The sequence below is a fragment of the Oratosquilla oratoria genome, chromosome 31 (assembly GCF_046742065.1).
Source record: "Oratosquilla oratoria isolate Oo_2021 chromosome 31, ASM4674206v1, whole genome shotgun sequence".
Lineage (NCBI taxonomy): Eukaryota > Metazoa > Arthropoda > Malacostraca > Stomatopoda > Squillidae > Oratosquilla > Oratosquilla oratoria.
This window is the reverse complement of record NC_134807.1, coordinates 22648690-22656450: the sequence shown is the minus strand read 5'-3', so window position 1 is coordinate 22656450 and position 7761 is coordinate 22648690. Positions and strand designations below refer to the sequence as shown.

Genomic DNA, 7761 nt, shown 5'->3' with positions numbered 1-7761 from the left:
CACGTGATAAAGTATTTTTACGGAACCACTGAGAAATGAAAAATATGGTTACCGAACGTTTGAAGATGTCTTAATTAGATGAAAACGTTCGGTAACAGTATTTGTCATTTCCCAGTGGTTTCTGAAATATGTGATGATTGGTTTGACGACGCCAACATCACCACTGGTTGATATTAGTTGATACTAGACAGTGATACTAGTTTTCGTCATCGTATCGCGCGCGGGGCCCCTTCTCGAGCCATAACCACCATTTCTGTCTTGCTGAGGTCGCCTTTCCGTAATGGACTCGTGACCTCCTCTGACCCCCGAATGAACCGGGCCCTGTCTGAGGAGGCAAGGATGTTTACGAAAGGGCATGTGTTCCCATTGGCCATTTGTAGTATACAGAATCGTTGCCAATCAAAATTAGTTGTAGGAACTTATTTCATCCAGAGGTTTCCTCCTGGCCTGCAACAGAGTAAATTTCAGTCTACTCTGACACTCAAAATTATTCAGTTTAAAGTAAAGGGTTTAAATGTCAAAGCTCTCAAAAGTTTAAGCCAAGTCAGTTTTCTAAGCTATTACCACAGAGTCAAGTTCAGTTCTATCGGTTCAAGAAGAGTGTGTTAAATCCGAGAGCTAAGTACAAGTGATTCGTTGAGTACGTTCAACGATTAGCGGTCACAGTTGGAACTCAAACCAGATGTTCATATAAGGTCCGTAGTGATTAAGTCATTTAGTGCCTCCCACACCTGCACACCCACACTGTCATTCACTATCTATTTTGAATTTGAATCAATAACATAAAAATAAAAGTCACATATTTAGGAAACATTAGTCTCATTAACCACCAAAGTGAGTGATAATTACATGTACATACGTTTGTTCGTGTTCCTTGTTAATCTAACCACCTTGGCCACAGCTACCACTTATCTATATTTATTCGTAATCAAGGGACACGACAAATATATATATATATATATATATATATATATATATATATATATATATATATATATATATATATATATTTTTTTTTTTTTTTTTTTTTTTTTTTGGGTGGAGTCTGATCACAGAAATTAAGGACTGCTGACACTTTATCCCTCCTTCCAAGCCCTCAAAGGTCATGAAGCCTCTTCTGTGGTAACTTCTGGGGGAGGGGAGGGAAGGGATGAGATGGCGTGGCAAGTCCTCCCACAACCCTCCCGCAACCAGTCCTAGCACCTCCGGCTGGAGATAAGGATTGTTTCAAGGGCTTTGGGAAAGGATGTAGGGGGAGATGATGTTCCTTCACGTCCACCCTAAAGACTGCCTCATGGGTAGTCCGTGGCATATACCCTTCCACTTAAATTTTGGGTAAAAGTTACGAAAATTGAGCATAAAATAAGTTAATAAAATAAATAAACATATTACAATTAGATATTAATAAAAGATATTAAAAATATTGTATGGTTTAACGTCACAACCCACCCACCCCGCCTTATCGGGAGGCTAGGACAGTGCCCCACACAGAGAATTTTGTTGCGTCGAATAACTGCAGCGCATTTGATAAAACCGCTTGAATCTCGCTTCACAGTGCGTCGGTACCCTGCCCCTAAAGGTCATTGGTGAGAGGGGAGGGGAGGGGAGGAGGACAAGGGTGCACCCTAGCGAAGTTAGGGTGAAGACACGCAGGGTGACATCGTCTTAACGTCCTGACCCGACATCCCTCCTGACAAACAAACAAATGCAATTTCTCCCCCTCCGTCTATCTTCTGCCAGATGCGTCTTTGTTTTCGTTTGTTCCCTTCAACATGGTGTATTATTTGTGATGTGTTTATTCTGGTTAATCCCAGCCGATTCAATTCATCTCCCCGGGAGAGAAAAGGGTTCCCCAAGGACACGTATGGTCCCGTTTGGTCCAGAGACTTCTCTAACCTGAATAAAGTCGTCTGGTTTTAGTCCCAACAAAAATAAATCAACGAAATAACTAAAACAAGTAAACTAAACCAAGTCAAATAAAAATATATAACCAATGAAAATGTACTATATATATATATATATATATATATATATATATATATATATATATATATATATATATGTATGAAAAATAAAACAAACGAGAAGTAAACATGTTAAAAAAGAAATCCACGTCACTGTGATGAAGAACTCGACGGCGGGTTGATCTTCCTGTTGCCTGAAGGTGCAGAGGGTAACCCACAACGTTTCGTGTTCCGTGCGAGTTCTGATGTGGTGGCCCACATTCCCAGTCCGGTCGCCCTCTCCTCCTCCTCCTCCGCCTTCGTCAGAGTCAACCGTTTACCTTTCCCTTTCAGTACAACGTGAATGTACTTCAGAGCTTAGGTCCTGCCCCAACGCTATGCTGTCTTGCCCTGCCGAGGGAGATAACGGCAGGGAGCTTTGAGGCGCCGGCGTCACATTTTTTAGGCAAATGTCAATGTTTTGGCGTCACCCGAAGGTCAAACGCCCGAAATCGCAATCTCGCAGACTTCCTCTCGAACTTCGTTTATCTCTCAAAATAACAACTTCTCCCCATCGCACTCGCTACTTCACTCGAGAGGGGGGAAGAGGAAGTTCACCGGAGATGAATGAAGGACACTGCCACGCGGAACCCGGAATAAAAATTACCAGTGGCGAGATGAAAGACTCTTTCATCAACTCCGCTACCGAGCAGCCATCTGCCGACAGCTTGAGCGGAAGTCAAAGTACCACCCACTTCGGGAAGAGGAGGAGGAGGAGGAGGAGGCGAGCAAGACACTTGTACACTCGAAGTGAGCCACAACTCGTTCAACTCACACCGTAAACAATAAATCTGCACTGTTCGATAAACGATATATATACAAGTCGAAGTCGCTCACAACCATACGAACGAAGTCACCCAATATGACACGTCATTTCAATTTCATAAAAAAAAATAAAAAAATACATCACTATCGTCACCAACACAAACATAATCACGGTTTTCCGGTTACCCGCGAGTACAATTCTTTTTTTCTTCTTCTTTTTCATATATTCACTTGAATACTTGGCGCAGCGGTTTCAACCGACACTCGGACTTTCTAAATACTGCCCGACTACCCGTCCGCTCGGTTCCACAGCACAGCGTTGTCTAGTGAGGTTACTCGGGCAGTGGGGCTCTCTACGAGCATTGGCACGCCCCGTCCCGCTCCGCCCCGACCCCACGTCTGTCTGTCTGTGTGTGTGTGTGTGTGTGTGTGTGTGTGTGTGTGTGTGTGTGTGTGTGTGTGTGTGTGTGTGTGTGTGTGTGTGTGTGTGTGTGTGTGTGTGTGTGTGTGTGTGTGTGTGTGTGTGTGTGTGTGTGTGTGTGTGTGTGTGTGTGATTCACCACTGTCTTGGATCACGTGTTGGACTCATGATCGACAGCTATTACCCTCCCAGAAGAGTTCAGAGTTCATATATGAACGATCCATAGGTAATGCTGTGACCTTATACGCACACACACACAACTCCCCGCCCACGAGAGTTGGAGTAACGACTCGCAGCGCAGCGATACTGAAATTATTTCAACCCTGGGCGGGATTCGAACTCGAACCGCTGTAGCAGCGGTTGCGAACGCTACCATTTTGCGGGCGAGTCGAGTCGTGTGTGTGTGTGTGTGTGTGTGTGTGTGTGTTCTTTCGCTCCTCTTCAGGACCTCCAACGAGGTGGTCAGTCTGTGTCCATTCCCTCTAGTCTCATTTGCAGCAGACCCACGCCCCTCAGGTGGCAGAATGGAGTAGACTGATATAAGGTCTACACTTAGTGATCCCCTGTTCCTCACCACCTGTCAACCTTATCCATAAAGTTATCTAATCTTCTCTTAAAACAATAAATTGTTTTGGCGTTCACTACTTGGCAACGGCCTTCGGACCCTTGGGCCACCCAAAGAAGATATATGGTGTTGTCGTCTACGGTTGTTGCGTGGGCCGCTGTAATATGTTCCGTGGTTTCTGTTCGCGGTTGCGTCTGTTGGCCCTCATGCATCACACCTTATGCGAGGAAGGCCCTCTTATCATCCAAATCTGAATCAACAAGTTCTCCGGTTCAGTATCAGTATGGATAAGGTGACCCTGGAGAGGATTAAAGTACACTGCTAATGGACGATAAGAGAGCAACAAAGTCAAATTGCGATATCACTCGTACACTTGTGGTGTGTTTTGGTGTCCCTGTAGTGTGTGTGTGTGTGTGTGTGTGTGTGTGTGTGTGTGTGTGTGTGTGAGAGAGAGAGAGAGAGAGAGAGAGAGAGAGAGATAGAGAGAGAGAGAGAGAATTTTGCGCAGCACCAAAACTCTACCTTCAATCTCGACCCCGACACTACAAACTTTGATATTAACGAGGAATAGGTCAACCTTCGAGTAGCAATCCATCAAGATCCTCTTGGTTTTACAAGGATACGTCATCGTGACTGATTCGATAAGAATTCTCAAGATATTCACTCTCTTCTAGTCACCAAAACCAAAGCTCACGATGTTCTGCTCTCGAACCTTCATTCAATATCCTTCAGAGCTAAGTGGAGCACCCTACGAGCTGAATCTCGGAGACTAACGAAAGCTGAGAACGACAAGTGGTAGGCCAGGGTTGTTCAGATCCAGGACTTTTGGAATGTCATCAAAACTATACAGTCCTACGAACCGAAACACCACACCCGTGAGATCGTCAGAAGGTGTTCTCCTGAAAGACAACTCACAAATACTCAACAAATGGGCTGAGCACTTCGGTAATCTACTCAACCAAAAGAACCCCAGATCTGACTTGCCCAGAGTGTGGTAGAATACGTAGATCAAGAACTGGGCTCCACGGTCACCTCCTTGGCATCAGCGACAAAGACCTCAGCATCACCACCCAGCCTCACTCAATGCATCACACTTCACCGGAGCACTGTCGTTGTCGATCACCGACGGACCGTCCTAAGTGTGTGTGTGTGTGTGTGTGCACGTGTTTATTATTTGCCTGAACACCGGATATCCTTTCCTTTTGTTCACATATGACGACATGCATGTTAAGGCCATGCAGAAGCGAGGTCATCACGTCATTCAAACCAAAAGCAGTAATAGACAATCACCTTCCATTGTGGTGTACAAATACACGAGTGCGGCTGAGCGTAATACCATAGCAACTGTGTGAATCGGAAACGTAATAAGCACGTTTCTCCATTGTAAATCTCTACCATTGTAAAGTATCAATTCATAACACACACACACACACACACATATATATATATATATATATATATATAAACACATCCCGGTTACCGAAGTATTTCCTTATATTTCGGTGCCCTTTCCGAACGAATTTTTCTCAATATTTGAGATTTTCTTTATTCTCGGTAAGTACAACAAACATAACATGTATGTTTCATATATATATATATATATATATATATATATATATTATATATATATACATATACATATATATACATACATATATTATATATATATATATATATATAAATACATATATATCATATATATATACATACATATATATACATACATATATATATACATATGCATACACACACACATATGCATACACACACACACACACATATATATATATATATATATATATATATATATATATATAAATATATATGCCCTGTTTAACCGGTCACGATCACTGATTAGGTCTCAGGTCCCAGCTAGGTCAGCACAGGTCATTTCAGTCACGAATTGGGTCACGTGGCACGAATTTGCTCGTGTACATGGTTTCTCGCTCCGCCTACTCAAAAGAAAGAAAAAAATGTGGCAATATTTGGCCCAAGTGCTCCATATATGGTGATCAGAGTACATTGTAATTGTGAACACACTGGAACCACTCTTAGCACATCAAAAAGTAAATGTACATACCTCTACACACACACACACACACACACATGGCAGTACGGCAATCCGGCACCCGGGCTCAGCTGGGCAAGAAGTGGTTTGTGTGTGATCCACCATGGTCTTGGATCACGTGTCAGACTCGTGACGTACAGTTACTACCCTCCTGGATGAGAGCTCAAAGTTCATATATGACTGATCTATGGGTATGTTGTGACCTTAGACACACACACACACACAAACTCCCCGCTCGCAGCACTACTGGAATTATTTCTGCCATGGGTGGGATTTGAACTCGGACCCCTGGAGTAGTGGTTGTGTGTGTGGGCGCGCGCGCGTGCGTGGTCACACCATTACTGATAGACCAGGCAATAAACTGAGGTCTTGTCTGCCTGGAGATCTACCACGTAATTCAAAAAATAATGGTGAATCACACAGACACACCTGTTGCCCCGGGTTCCACTATACAGAAATCCGCAACCCCATGACATCTGGCAACGGTCCTTGGGGCTTCCCATAGATCTCTGGATTAAAGATTTTGAGAAGGAGTTTTGGAGGAGGAGGAGTGGACAGATGAGGAGGGTGAGGGGAAAGGGGAGGAAAATGAGTAGGAGGAGAAAGTGGAAGGAGGAGAAGGAGCAGAAGGAGCAGGAGGATGAAGAGGAACAAATGCAGTCGAATTTGATCAAGATCCTGGACCCTGTCAGGAGATCGAGTGTCAGCCCATAGGGGCGGCACTTCCAGATGGAATCGAAAATTTTGACAGGTTATGAAGACAGATGGCAGGGAGGCCATTCTCTCTGAAGTCCGTCTTGTAGAAGCATCACTTGCAACCACCGCTGCCGGATGCCATGGGGCTGCGGGTTTCTAGTCAGTGACACAAGCGAGATAATGATTATTATCCTTATCATTACCTGTGACGGTGATCGAGTCTACGATGTCTATATGACCCTTGTTCTCTCCTGTGACCCAATCGCGGATGAATAAGTCCAAATACTCGTTTTGGTCTGCAAGTAAGACGATGGTATCTTCAGATGGCCTGAGACTGCCCACGGGTATAGAGGAGCTGGTAAACTACAGTCCATACCAACATCAACAATAATCTTTGTGCCAGACACTGCATAAGGAATGACTCATCACAATTAACGCTCCCGCTCAACTGAAGTCTGGCACTGCTTGCGTGTGCTTCACCCCGGCAGCGGCACTGCGAGGGTGGATGGGGTAGGAGTGTACACTGTACACACAGTGTACTACATCCCAGCCGGAGTGAGCACACCCAACCCGACACGCTACCCCGTACCCTCGACCCTCCACTCACTCTTCAGTGCCTGCGAGAGTGTAACGGACGAAACATAGACACATACCAATGGGCCCTTTCCCCCTTATGAAGAGGAGGGGTCGAGTCAAAGCTTACACCTCACACACACACACATCCAAAGCCCCCAGCTCACACATCAAGACCGGTACCACGCGCAGCATGTAGTGCCAATGGCTACTTCCCCCTTATAACAAGGGTGGAAGAGTCAAAACTCAGCAACAACAAATGCTGCCAGGGCAAACTTCAATTATTCAATTCGAGCTAACACCAACCTATTGCATTCAGCTTAAGATATATCATCACGTCTTCGCGGCTATGTATCGTTCTTCGATTAATATCCCACGTCACTGTCTACCCTGTACAATCTCGCACAACAGCGGCGCGAGATTGTCCACAAGGATAGAAGCGCTGGTAAACTAGCCCAAAACAACAACAACAACAACAACCTCGCAGTTACTGGTTCCGGCTAATGCAAGCCAGTTTCATTCGGTTCAATCAATCCTCTTCTCGTCAACTGGCTCGCAATTATCTACTGAAGTTGAAAGGCAGTCTGCACGAGCTGTCCAAACGAAAGCTCCGTCAAGATGTACGTGTAGAATCCTGCGTGGTTCGCCACTGAAGAGCACCAACGGTTTT

At 44.7% G+C, this 7761-nt stretch overlaps 1 protein-coding gene across 7 annotated transcripts in view; it reads right to left on the bottom strand.

The window, feature by feature from the left end:
- Positions 1-7761, bottom strand: part of LOC143041489 (solute carrier family 45 member 3-like) — a 71106-nt gene that overhangs the window by 46803 nt on the left and 16542 nt on the right. The window contains exon 1 of one of the 7 annotated variants that reach the window (XM_076213428.1): positions 6722-6892. The exons of 3 other annotated variants lie outside the window; for them this stretch is intronic. The gene's annotated coding sequence lies outside the window, so the exon portion shown is untranslated. Of the gene's footprint in view, positions 1-2118; positions 2301-2954; positions 3089-6721; positions 6893-7761 lie in introns of those variants that run through there. 3 more of the 7 variants (XM_076213422.1, XM_076213424.1, XM_076213426.1) reach the window with 3 other exon arrangements.